General features: G+C 33.3%; 1 long non-coding RNA gene across 1 annotated transcript in view; it reads right to left on the minus strand.

Annotated features, from left to right (window-relative positions):
- Positions 1–5382, minus strand: part of LOC120354209 — a 45430-nt gene extending 40048 nt beyond the window's left edge. Inside the window, exon 1 of the long non-coding RNA XR_005572891.1 lies at positions 4810–5382. This is a non-coding gene — a long non-coding RNA (uncharacterized LOC120354209). The remainder of the gene's footprint in view (positions 1–4809) is intronic.
- Between the last annotated feature and the right edge of the window lie 8710 nt (positions 5383–14092).

Consider the following 14092-nt stretch of genomic DNA (forward strand, 5'->3'; position numbering starts at 1 on the left):
ACAATGCAACTAAATCTGCCCACGTTGGCTATAACTGGCAGCGCTAAGTTCAAAGAATCAAGGAAAATGCAATTGAGTTTTAACAATAATAAATCATATTGCAATTTAAACAGTTCTCCGTGCGGCCAGCACATTCCAAATGATAATTATCCATTCTTCAGTCAACAGATGAAGCCATGCAAAATATAAGTGCTATGACACAATATAATTACAATAATAATACAAATTCTCAACCATACAAAACTAAATCAAACATGAAAAAAATATCAACTTTCGAGCACGAAAACCTTCATAAAAACAACTGTGTATCATAAATCGCAACAATGGAGTTTTTTAATCTGGCCTTTACTATTTGGCTATATTGACACTCCTGTAAGTCAGGTTGCAAGGCATTGTAAAGCTTACCACCTACATAAATCTAAAAATCTTCTGTTATGCTCAAGCCTAGGTCTATGTAATTGAACTCTATTTCTATAGCATACATTATAATGTCATGCGCAAAGGATACGATTTCACCCAAAAGCTGTCCATATTACATGAAACACACTTGGGTTATGCTAAATTAATAATGAAAGCTAAATTACTGTACTATTGGCCTGGTATGTCCAGTGATATAGAGAATTTTGTCCAATGTCATATTTGTCAAACATATGCACGGGCATTGATCAAGCTACCCATGATCAGTCATGAGGTAATAGATAGGCCATTTCACAAAGTTGGACTTGATATTGCTGAGTTTGGGGGGAAACCATATTTAGTACTTCACCAAGTTAGTTACTATACCAAGTGGTTAGAGATTGAATCTTTACAATGTGAGCCTTCATCAGAAATCATTGCTAAAGTGAAGAAAATATTTTCAAGGTTTGGAATACCAGTCACTGTAGTTTCTGATCATGTGCCATTTTCCAGTTATGAGTTTAAACAATTTGCAAAAGATTGGTCGTTCCAAGTTGTGCATAGTAGTCCCATCTATCCACAATCAAATGGGCTAGCAGAAAAAGCTGTAGACATCTTTAAAAGCATAGTGCGAAAATGTGGTGTCAAAAATCTTGAGCTGGGGACTCTCAATTATAATAACACACCAGTGGTTTCTTTGGGTGTTTCTCCTGCACACTTACTACAGGGTAGGTCACTGAGATCTCGTTTGCCTATCACCAACATGCCATCAGCTTTGATGGAACAGGTTGGTGACAAAATTGTAAATAATCAATTGAAGATGAAAACAAACTATGATAAAACTTGCAGAGAAAATGAGCATTCTTTTGCTCCTGGGGAAATTGTGTTACTATTTAATACATTTACTAGAATTTGGAAGGAAGCTACAATTATAAAGAAACTGAATGATGGTCCGAGGGCATATTTAGTTGCAAATGTCAATGGTAATGTGGTAAGAAGAGATATTAATTTCTTGAAAAAATATATCAAGTGCAGGGCAAATTTTCCAAATACTAAAACCAAATTTTATGAGAAATTCACTTCAGTTGATCAAAGGAATCATGTAGGGCATGGGGCTATTGTTAATGAAAATGAGGATGTTGAACAGGAGAATGAGGGTAATGGAATGGTTAATGCTGGAATTGACTACAATAATGGGGAGAGAAAAACCTCACGCTATGGTCGTCAGATAAAACCACCATTAAAACTTAATTTGTAACCAGTTTACTGATGTGTTGTACACATCAGTAAAATTAACTGTAACTTATGTTAACTTAACTGTAAATTATTTGTAACTTATTTACAGATAAAAGTTATCTGTGAAATTTTTAAAGGGGAAGATGTTGGGTTGGTGCACGTGGCACCTGAGCGCCAGTCTGTCAGTTAAGATGGAAGACTTTAATAATAATGTGTAATGTGGAATTGATTATCTGTAATGATTCAAATGATGTGATTAATTAATGAGTGTACTAATAAAAACAAGTGTTCTTATAATTAATTGCAAACTTAACAGTCCATACAAAACAGATTCAGGCGAGCTATTTGCTAACTGCTAAATCAATGCTACAGTAGTAGCCTACATCACAAAACAAATACATAACAGATAATCCCTGTTAGCAAATCGCTCAGCTTGGCTGGCTTTCTCAAGATTATGAGTACCCTTTATGAGTTCAAAAATATAATATTCATTAAGAGAACATTGAAAATGTACTCAAGGTTATTCCCTAAGATTTGCTACATTAGAATCTTGGGCTGGTTTCCGAGCTCAGGATTTAGCTAAGTTTTAGACTTTAAACAGCTGGAGTCAGAAAATTGGCTTTCCGAAACAGGGCGTGGTCACAGTTTACATTAAAATTGAATTTCGAAAAACTAGAAAATTGACTACAACATAAAATAAAGAGGGAATAGTGTAACATTTCAGCTATTTTTAATTATTTGGAATGTTTCATTTTGTCAAGGAAACGTTTCAAATTATAGAAATAAGAAAATAAAGATTCTCATAGAAACTAGGACTACACCCCATCGTTTCAGATAGCCAATTTTCTAACTCCAGCTGTTTAAAGTCTAAAGCTGCTTACAGATATATACTCTTCAAACCCGCTCCGCACAAGCTCCACCCTCGTACCGCCATCACTCTGCGATCGCTCCGCCCCTGCTCTGTACTCGCACCGATCATGAACGTTACGGGAGATGTTAGCTCTTCTCGCGTTCCACTCTTGCTCCCCGGTCGATCATCAATCGCTCTGCTCGAGTGACGTTCGGTTGCGGAGCAGAGCGAAAGTCTGTACGCACCTTTAAACTTAGCTGAATCCCGAGCTTGGAAACGAGCCCTGAAAGATAGTCTACCCATGGCGTACTGAGAATTCAATTTATACACACAGAAAATAAGACTCTAATATAAAAATTGTTTTCCTATGAGCTCCTGTACTAAGTTTCATGAGATCTTAAGTCAGCATCTTATTACAAATTTTTGTGCTATCCTTGTCTATCATCACAAAAAGTTGATAACTCTAACCATTTCCAATTCCTCTGCACTGAATCCGAATAAAATAGTTATTTGTGCAACTAGTGCGAAAAGTGACAGTTTGCTGCACCAAAAGAAACGTTTACACATGAGCCGTAGGCGAGGGCGGAATGGTTTCTTGAGTGCAGCAGAGGAACTTTGCGCACATATTTCACATTAAATTTTTCCTAGTCACCATTGGATATGAGAAGTGGTTGATTATGGGTAAAATGATGGCTGAAATCCATCAAATGTTTGTCTGTATAATTTTGTTATTATTGACAACTTTAATTTATTCTAGACTTGATAATCCAATTGAAAATTAATAATCAAAAATGTATTCAAATTGAAAATTAAATTAATCCAATTCATTAAAAAAAATTGAGTAAATCTTAATTTCTAAATAATTTTTCAACCAATCAATTTATGAATGAAAAAATATCATTTGAAACAATGAATAATATTCAAAATGTATAATCTAATAAGATCTAATTTTTATTCATTTGAAAATCAGAAAAAATATTGATAGAACGAATTCGCATTCAAAATACACTCCAACAATGTCAGCAGCTGATCAGGATGGCTGCAAGATAATACGCAAAGTATTAAGAGTACACAAAGTAATACTTTGTGCACTAGAGCGGAAAAGTGATTCTTTGCGTTCTGTAATCAGTGCAGGAATGGTCACTTTTCAAGGTAACTGTAGGAAAAGGTATTTTTGTAGGTTATGTAGAAATATTAGAGCTATAAGGCATAGAGCTATCTATGACAGCATTTAATTCCCTCATCTGACAGCATTTTTATAACTCATACATGATGGTATATTCCCTAAATAAAATAAGAAATTAATAAAATATTATTATGTAATACTATATAGTCACGTAATTATAATATGGAAATCTGAATAGATTCTTACGACATGTGTTACGATAAGGTGTTATTGTATAATGATTACTTCAATTTGTAGAAACTGTCATATATATGTAATACGGTATGGGAAAAATTTGAATTTGAATAAAAAATGGAATCTCAGTCATGAACATTTATCATTCAATAATTACAAGATCTACCTGCAAAATTTCATTTCCTTGGCAAATAGAACATATTGGAAATAGAATTAAGAGCAGAAACAATTTATTCATCAACAATTTATTTTAGATCAGATATGTATTGAGATAATTCAAAACTTGAGTAATTCAAACCTATCTATAGTGAGGTACATGTTATAATGGCAGTGTCTGATTAACAATTGTATTGCTATCCTTGTCTATCATTCAACAAAGCAGATAGTACTATCTCTATCTCGCTTTGCTCTGTTGCCAGATCGTCTTCTAACAATGTAGAATTAATAATTAACAAAATATTTCATTTTAATTATGCAAATTCATTATGAATTGAAAAATATAATTTCTTGCTTAATAAAATATAATTATTAAACATTTTAAATGATAATCGGCAGTTAATATTACATCAATAAACCTGTATCAGCTACAGTTAATAGAAGGCATTGACAAGACAGAGGATCAGCAACGTTATTCTCCTATCTATCTTCACTGCCATTATAACGTGGACCTCACTATAGTATAGAAGGCAGTGGAAGACCTAGGCAAGGACAGCGGTCCCACAGTATCAGTGTATGTGTCCAGTAGAGTAGAGTTATTCTAAAGGGTCAACTCACCCTTGCCTATGTGGGAGAAGTCCTTCTATTTAGGCCTAGCAGATGGCTATCATTGGAGTCATCCTGGTTCAAAATATTGGTGATTGAATCATGTTAATAATAAACTGTTTTAATACTCTATTTGCCAAGTATAAATATATTTTTCCATGATTTAGTGATGAATTGGAATAAAATATTCTGGTAATCATTATACTTATTCATAGTATACAAAAAATTGAGAACAGAAAGAGTATAGAGAAGGATAGAGCTATCTGCTTTGTCCAATGATGGACAAGGATAGAAACCAACATTAATAAGGTGCTCACTTCTTAACTCAGCAGTCTAATGTGAGACATTTTCAGCAAGTGTTTTCTTAGCATGGAATTAGATGTAACATTTGAATGAGTGCATGTATGGTCACAGAATACTTAGCTAGAAGAAGTTTCTCCTGTATGTGTTCTAATATGTGCTTTCAAAGTATTTGAATGAGCAGTTTTGAAATCACAAAAATCGCAGCTAAAGGGAGTTTCTCCTGTATGTGTTCTGATATGTGCCTTCAAAGAACTTGAACGAGCAGTATTGAAATCACAAAAATTGCAGCTGAAAGGTTTTTCTCCTGTATGTGTTCTGATATGTCTTTTCATAGAACTTGAATAAGCAGATTTGAAATCACAAAATTCGCAGCTGAAAGGTTTTTCTCCTGTATGTGTTCTGATATGTGCTTTCAAAGAACTTGAATGAGCAGTTTTGAAATCACAAAATTCGCAGCTGAAAGGTGTTTCTCCTGTATGTGTTCTGATATGTATTTTCAAAGAACTTGAATCAGCAGTTTTGAAATCACAAAGTTCGCAGCTGAAAGGTTTTTCTCCTGTATGTGTTCTGATATGTACTTTCAAATTACCTAACTGGGCACATTTATATTCACAAAAATCGCAGCTGAAGGGAGTTTCTCCTGTATGTGTTCTGATATGTGTTTTCAAAGAACTTGAACGAGCAGTTTTGAAATCACAAAATTCGCAGCTGAAAGGTGTTTCTCCTGTATGTGTTCTGATATGTACTTTCAAATTACCTAACTGGGCACATTTATATTCACAAAAATTGCAGCTGAAGGGAGTTTCTCCTGTATGTGTTCTGATATGTGCTTCCAAAGTATTTGAATGAGCAGTTTTGAAATCACAAAATTCGCAGCTGAAAGGTGTTTCTCCTGTATGTGTTCTGATATGTACTTTCAAATTACCTAACTGAGCACATTTATATTCACAAAATTTGCAGCTGAAAGGTTTTTCTCCTGTGTGTTTCCGAATGTGACTCTTCAAATTACTAAGCTGTGGGGTCTTATAGCTACAGTGAGCACAGCTGTAGAGCTTGGTCTTTTTGCCAGCCACAGATGACTCAGTGCACTTTTCAACTGGAGAGATTGAATGCTCATTCAGTCCACCCACTTCTGTTGCATAGTCTCGGCCAGATGTGCTGCAGTTTGAAGCCCACATCTCTGGTTCGGTCCTTACTGAATTCTCTTCAGCATCCTGCTCATCTGAAATAATCAATAATAGAACTGGTGGATTATGGAGATCGAATATACAGGGTTAATGAAAATCGTTGAACCAGCTCCATATTACTCAAGAATAATTTTTGACAGTAGGTTTATTTGTGGAAACCAAACAATCCAATTAGAAAAGCTACTTTTCTGTCACCCAAAATTTTGGTCTGCCATCTCAAATTCAACTTCATTCTTCTAAATTGGAAGGTGGTCGTATTATGAAACATGATATCAATACAGAATTTCACTACAAAAATGATAATACAGAATGAATAAAACAAAAATTATATAATTGAGTACATTGAAAATCTAAACCATCAAATTGTACTTTTACAATGTTAGTTAACAATTATAGTGAAATCTAATCACATATTAAACACTTTGAATTGAAAGTTTTGATCTGTCAGATTTATTCTTTTGCATTTATTTCATTTTCATATAATTTACTTGTATATTAATTGGATGTGAATACCTTATGTTTGTGATATCGATGTGTGGTTTTCGCCATTAATTTTTTTTTTTTAATTTCTGTATCATTTGACCACCTTTCCATTTTAAAAAATGGAGTTGATTCGAAATGTAGGATCCAAGATTGTGAACCAAAATTGTGATGTGACAGGAGAGTAGTTTTTTTTCATTTCAAATAGAATCCCCAATTTGACTGCTGCCAAATTATCCTTGTAAAAGTAGCATTAATAATATTCACCAATCCTGTATATAGACACGACACCAACACCTTCTATAGTGGATAGTACATATGTGCCCTATTTCACAAAGCAACAAGTCTTGTTAGCAACCATGGTTACTGACAGGTATTTTAGAATGACAAGTTTCCAGCTATCCAATACTATTGAACGAGCAATTTCTGTTAATATGTTTTGATGTTTATATATTAAGATGTTTAAATGTTTAGATGTTTATATATCTGTATGTGACCGGATCTTGAAAACGGCTCTAACGATTCACATAAAATTTGGAACAAAGTAGGTTTATGATATAAAAATTTGATTGTACTAGGTCTCAGCCCTGGGATAACTCACTGAGGGACATTAAAAGGATAAATAGGTCCTTGGAAAAACAGCTGGAAATTTTGTTGTTTGTAGATATCATATATCATAATGGAAGTGACTGAACGAGTGCATGTGTGGAATCATTCAGCTGATCTCATGAGAAGAGAAATTCAGCAAGAAAAACTTATTTTAGTTTATTTCTCTTTATTTTAGAAAACATGTTTACTTCAGAAAGTCCAAAATAGTAACTAGATGCTGTTGGTTTAGAATAGTACATGGTATATTAACAAATATTGTAGCAAACATCATATATCATTCTAAATCGAATTCATAGTATAACTATTTGTAATTGACGATGTGTTTGTTTTTGAAGTGTGAATAAATTGTTATTTTGATGAGTGATAGTAGCTTAACCTAGATTTTGATTTGGACTGTAGTATAAATTTGAAAAGGGACAGTTTTAGGCATAAGCCTGTTGTGCCTCCTCATAACTGTAAAAATAATTGTACAACTGAGAGAATGAATAAATAAATAAATATAAGCTATAAATTCAATCTTCCGTTACAAATATTCTATGCTTTTACACTACAGAGCAAAGCTTGGTCCCCCGATATTGGCGTTCAACAAGAAAAAAAGGATAAAGTTCACAAGTCCACTATAGTGAGGTCCACGTTATAATGGCAGTGGAGAGAGATAGGGGAACAACGTTGCTGATCCTCTGGCTTGTCAATGCCTTTTATAGACATTAGCTGCTGATACAGGTCTATTGATGTAATATTAACTGTTCATTCTCGTTTAAAATAATCAATTACATTTTATTAAGCTAGAAAGTATATTTTACAATAATTTAATAATTAAGATTGAATATTTAATTAATTAATAATTAATTCTACATTGTTAAAAGATGATCTGGCAACAGAGCAAAGCGAGAAAGACTGCTTCATTGAATGATTGACAAGGATAGCAATACATTTGCTAATCAAACACTGCCATTATAACGTGGACCTCAATATAGTGTTCCCACACCTCAGTGCCATCATACATAACCATGTCAGATAAACAATAAACTATAGGTGGCACTGAAATAGAAATTGTAGGAATATAAAAGAGAAAAAAGCATCCATGCTACATGTTTTGATCTTTTGTTAAGCAATATACATAATATGCACATCACCAATGCAGTGGTATTGCCACCATTACAAGCCAGTGAAGAGTTAGGCCAAGTTGAATTTTGGTTGAAAGGGAATGGGATCATTGATTTGGATGGATGATAGAATGTCCAATGGCATCTAACAACTCCTCCATGTTCAATGGTGTAATACAGAAACTCTCATTAAATTCAAAAACTGATTGTAAGTTGGAATTCCAACTCTAAAAATCAATCAATCTATCAATCAGATTCATTTTGTTCTGAGCATGATTTACATGAGGCAAACATCCCATTCAGGAGTATGATTAACACAGAAGTTTTCATTGGAAAATATTAAGCAACTTCATGTAAGAAAGCTGCACACTATCTAATCACCCAAGCAAAGTGTATAGACCTTGATTGATCAAGAATTGAGGACTAAATAATGAATCTCACCATATGCCTCCTCTTTAATGAAAATCATGTTGTAGCCAGGGATTAGATAATGTTGTTGGCTGCAATCATCTTCCATTACAGCTGGTTGCTGGCTGCTATCATCCTCCTCCTCCTCCTCCTCCTTTTTAACAGTAACTGTCGCCATCTGCAACACATACACATTCACAATCAATAAAAGGACTATTATTATTATAAGCTACTATTTTTATGATATTTTCATAGAACAAGTTTATTGTGAGGTTCTTTAAGCATGAGTTGGATATAAGTTGAGATATAAGCAAGCAGGAGCATGTTAAAACTTGAGTTAGGAAACGCTCAGGTTAGGAAAAGCTTAGATTGGGAGAAGCTTGGATCAGGAAAAGCTTAGGTTAGGAGAAGCCAGGGTCAGGAAAAGCTTGGTTTGATTTGATTATTTTTACAATCTTTTAAAGCTTCTGAGTTGCAGTGGAAGCTGAATAAAATGTGATCCTCAATATCGGTCTGCACTATGCCTATGCAAACATATTAAACTCTTCTAAAGTTGAAATACTACATTTTCTTGTATTTTTTTCCAAATATCATAATATTTATAAAAGTTTCTAACCTCTATTCTATTTCAATGGATTCCCAGCAAAATTCTAAATGAGATTTAGCCAATTTAGTGGTCACTAAAATTAGTTAAAGAATGATTAAATATGAAAATTGAAAAGTATTGAGTGTGCAATTTTTTTTTATTTGTCCAAATAGCCTATCTCGAACAATTTTGAGTTCAGCCTAATAAATGACTGAACATTTTTTCTTTAGAATGTATGATTCTGCTGAATCCAATAGTTTAAAATACCTATTAATCAACATGAAAACAGGTTAACCTCTTTTAATGCAAAAAATTACACTTTTTACACATTTTTTGCAATATCTCAAAAACTACTGAAGTTACAAACCTGAAACCGGTTTCATTGGATTCCTCGTCAAATTTTACATGGGATTGCACTAGTTTAAAACATATTGTAACCATAACAAAATGATAAAAAATAAAAATTGATTCAAAATTTTTGAACTTTCTGGCATGTTTTTTCAGCTAATCCTTGGAAATCGACAACAATGGCGAAAATCGCACTTCGATATCTCAAACTGTTGAAAAGTTATTCACATTCAAACATACAAATTTTGTATACAAACTTGTTATGCATGGTTGATTTCGTCTTGACCTCCTCTATTGATCTATGTAGATCTCAATACTAGATTCCGCGGGCCATATATCAAAGTGCTCCCCCATTTTTTTAGATTCACTAACTAAAGTGTCCACAGGCTGGATAACCTGCCCAAAATGCAAATGATATTATGTCAGCAGTTCTATTGAAAGCAGTGGAAAGTCGAGAGAATTAGTTTAAAATATTGAATGTCAGCCTACATAATCAGAAATATAGCCAAACTGTACAAGTAAGTTATAAACAATTCAAGTCCTAGAAGGTTTGAAAGCTTAAATGTAGGTTGGTGTGTAGACTTTTAGCATTTAGATAGTCATATGCTGGTGTAATTTGAAATGTTATAATTATTTGAAAGCAAAAAACTTTCCTCTTAACAACATGACCCGGATGCACAAAAGCTGGTTAAATTTTAACAGTGATAAATTTCACAAAAACCAATCAGAGGAGGCCCTTTTGAAAAGATAACTTCTCTGATTGGTTCTCCTGGAATTAATCACAATTAAAATATAACCGGCTTTTGTGCAACAAGCACTAAATATGTTGAAAAACTTTTACCAAAATTTGAAGTTGATGAATAAAGTAATCAAAATTTAAAGTTGATTAATATATTAATCAAAATTAATTGACACCAACTAAACCCACAAAGGTTTAATTAACAGTCATCATCATCAGTATCTGGCTACAGAAAGAACTTACTAAGCAGGCTTCTTCAATAAGGTACTGTAACCTAGGCTTTATACATTTCCTTACATAACCTCACACTTTGTTATAACATTCTCAAAAATGTTCTACATTGAAAATAAGTATAGTATAATAATTTTCAATCATAGATCAAATGTATGCTCTACACTGAAATAGGAAAATATTAGCTAGTTTTGAACTTGCTTACCATGTTTTTTGTAAGAACTTTTCAAGTGTGGCAACGGTTGGTGTATAAGTTATTGAAATGTTACTGTTTTTCCTCTATCTAATGTATAACATTTACTATGAGTTAATATTATGTTGTAATATATAAGTTATTTGCATACAAATTTTTATAATTAAATATTATAGCCTAAACAGTAAACACCAAATTTATTTATTATTGTGCACGAGCTAAACAACACAACAAATAACAAATGATTAACCAGGTACAAGCCTAAAAACCTTTCTTTGTCTCATACAGAACCGTAATGCGCATGCGTAAGAAACGAGTTTTCCGTTTCAGTCAGTTCTTAAAATGTAACGTTCTTTGTGATTACGGTTACCGAGCACTGGGACTGGAGCTGATAGTGGCAGGAAACAGTTTAACACTAGTAATAGTTTATTCATATGGCTTTTGTTGGTGGGGAGTCCCTTGCAGGAAGGTCCCACCGCCTGAATATATCATTTATGCCGTCAATGGGCCTTACGACTGTCATACTTCAGTCGGGACCGACAATTTAACACTATAATAGTATCTTATGTAACAAGGATGGGAAGGGTTTTTTTGCAGGGGAGAATGATGTTTCTAGTCGGGGTGCTAGCTGAGACTAAAATTTCATTGGAGCACTGCATAAGACCTCCACGTCCAAGTAACGTACACTATTTTTTGTCATAATTCAAAGAAGAATAATAAACTGAGAAATAGGAGACATTACCTGCTTGTGCTGACTTTACTATCTGAATTTTATAGACATAACCTAGTTTACAAATTCTGAATCAGGAATTCTGTGGAAGTTGACAAAACTTCCACCTGGAGTGCTAAGGTGGTTTTTTTGTAGCAGTTTTGCCGTTCCTACTTCGGAACTAGGAGACATACAACAACTGTGAAGAAAACTTATGGTTTCATTACATTAGAGTATGCTGTAATGAGAATCATATGTTTATTTGTTCTGAAAACAGCTGTTTAATGTAAAACACTCCAACACTATAATTTGTTCAATGTGCAACTACTCAAAAAAGGAACGTCATTATATTTTACAATGTGTAAGCTAGTGCTGTCCTACCCTTAAATATATAACTGTGGGGAAACAAAATGATAATAAAATATGAGAAAAGAATAACTAACATTCAAATTAAAATGATAACATTGTTTGATAAATGGTTTAAATAATATGTGATGAGGTAATATTAATATTGAGCTATTTCAAAAGAAAAAATATTTATAAAAACAAAAACAATTACCCAACACTAGCTCTTAGAAATTCTTAAAATGAATAATTGGGAATGCTACTCACTTGGCTGCAAATATTTAAATTTTTGTGGTAATGAAACTAAAAGGATATCAACAATGAAAAACACATCATAAGATAGTGGAATACTAGTTATCAAGGATGCACAAAAAGTTAAAAATATACTGTCATAATTGGAAGTTTGTTTGTTTGTTCTTAGAAGCTGCACTGCTCCATGAGAAAGATGTGTTGCAATTGGTTATAAACTTTCAAATCAAATCGATTTTTTTGAAGTGTCAAGAATTTTTAAAAGTAGAATAAGATCCTTCCAGGAACCTATCCAACAGTTATGAGTTTCATAACACATTTTTATGACAGTTTCAATAAATAAAGGCCACTTGTGCCTTTCTATTACACGCTAATTGCCTAAGCATATAATAGTAGGATTTTTTCTTTCTTGAGCCCTTCATTCTTATATCAGATGTGAATCAGGGTGAATACTCTTATTCTTTGATACAGAAAAATGCTAGGGAACACAAGGAGAATGCAGTAAAACCACTCATCTTGGGTGGATCTTTGGCATAATTCTGAAGACCTCTCAAGACAAAATTCTTTGACCCTTGCTGAACATCTTTTTCCAAACTAAATGTAATATGTCAACTGATTCTTGAGAACATAGACAACGCTCAAAACCGCGGAACTTGAGCATTATTCCCTGATTCTCTCAATATAGCAATTTCATACCTCAGCTGAGCCTGTGTACCAAATTTGAACATTCTCTATTCATTAGTTCATGCAAAATGTGAAAAAAAAAACACTAGGGAACATAAGGAAAACACAATAGAACAGACCATTTTTGGGGTAATTCTGAAGTCCTTTCAAGACAAAATTCCTAGACCCTTGGTGACTTTCAGTACTAAAATAATATAAACATAGGTAATCTGTCAATTAGTTCTTGAGAATGCTTAGAAAACGCTCAACAACTATGAAACTTGGGCGTTATTCAAGAACTTCTCAAAACAACATGTTTATACCTCAGCTGAGCCTGTGTACCAAATTTGAACATTTTCTCTCAATTAGTTTATGAAAAATGTAAGAAAACAATTAAAGAACAACAAAAGGGAATGCAGGAAAATTTGCAGTAGAACCATCTATCTTGAGCATATCTATAGCATAATTCTGAGTCCTGAATCGAGTTTAAATATCTAGACCCTTGCTGAACTTCTGTGCAAAATTTGAACATGATCTGTCATTTTGTTCTTGAGAAGGCCTAGAAAATGCAAGAAAAGTGCCTTGTGGGGCATATCTTTGAAGTCCTCTCATGAAAAAAATTCTAGAGTCTGTGTAGCAAATTTGAAATTCTGCAGCCGGAATTTGACAGAAGTTCAGCTAGAATCTAGAAACTTTTTCTTGAGAGGACTTGAAAATTATGCCAAAGATATGCTCAATATAAGCACTTTCACAGCATTATTCATAGGGTTCACCAGTGTTTTTGATATGGTTTCTTTTCTGAATATTTTTTCAAGTTTTCAATTAATTTTCTTCATTTCTCAAGCAAATTCATACTAGAGAGGGTTAGATATGGATGTTTGCTGAGTTCTCCATACAATTCCTTTTTCAAATTTCAAAGAACTATTAGACTGGAATACAATAGTTCTCATAATATTCTAACCAAGTTTCTAATTGGGAAATAACTAAACATTCATTAATTCTAATGGAAATAAAGATTTTTGCAACCCTAAACCACATAATTTATAGGAAACTGGTGATTGAATTGAGCCCGAAAGTCTCATAATGGCTATCATTACATCTTTTCAATGTCTATCCATTGTTAGACATGTAATGGCTATTATCACGTGTTTTCAATGTTTTTACATTGTTGAAATAAGTAATTGATATTATCACATGTTTATTCATTGTTGAAAAAAATGGTTTTATCATGTGTTTTTAATGTTCATTCAACATTGAGAATATGGTGAGACCCACCTAGTCATTGTGAGAACTGACTCGACCTAAGGGTCCTTTTGCACCGGTTTTTTTTAA

The sequence above is a fragment of the Nilaparvata lugens genome, chromosome 14 (assembly GCF_014356525.2).
Source record: "Nilaparvata lugens isolate BPH chromosome 14, ASM1435652v1, whole genome shotgun sequence".
In the NCBI taxonomy this organism is placed as follows: Eukaryota; Metazoa; Arthropoda; class Insecta; order Hemiptera; family Delphacidae; genus Nilaparvata; species Nilaparvata lugens.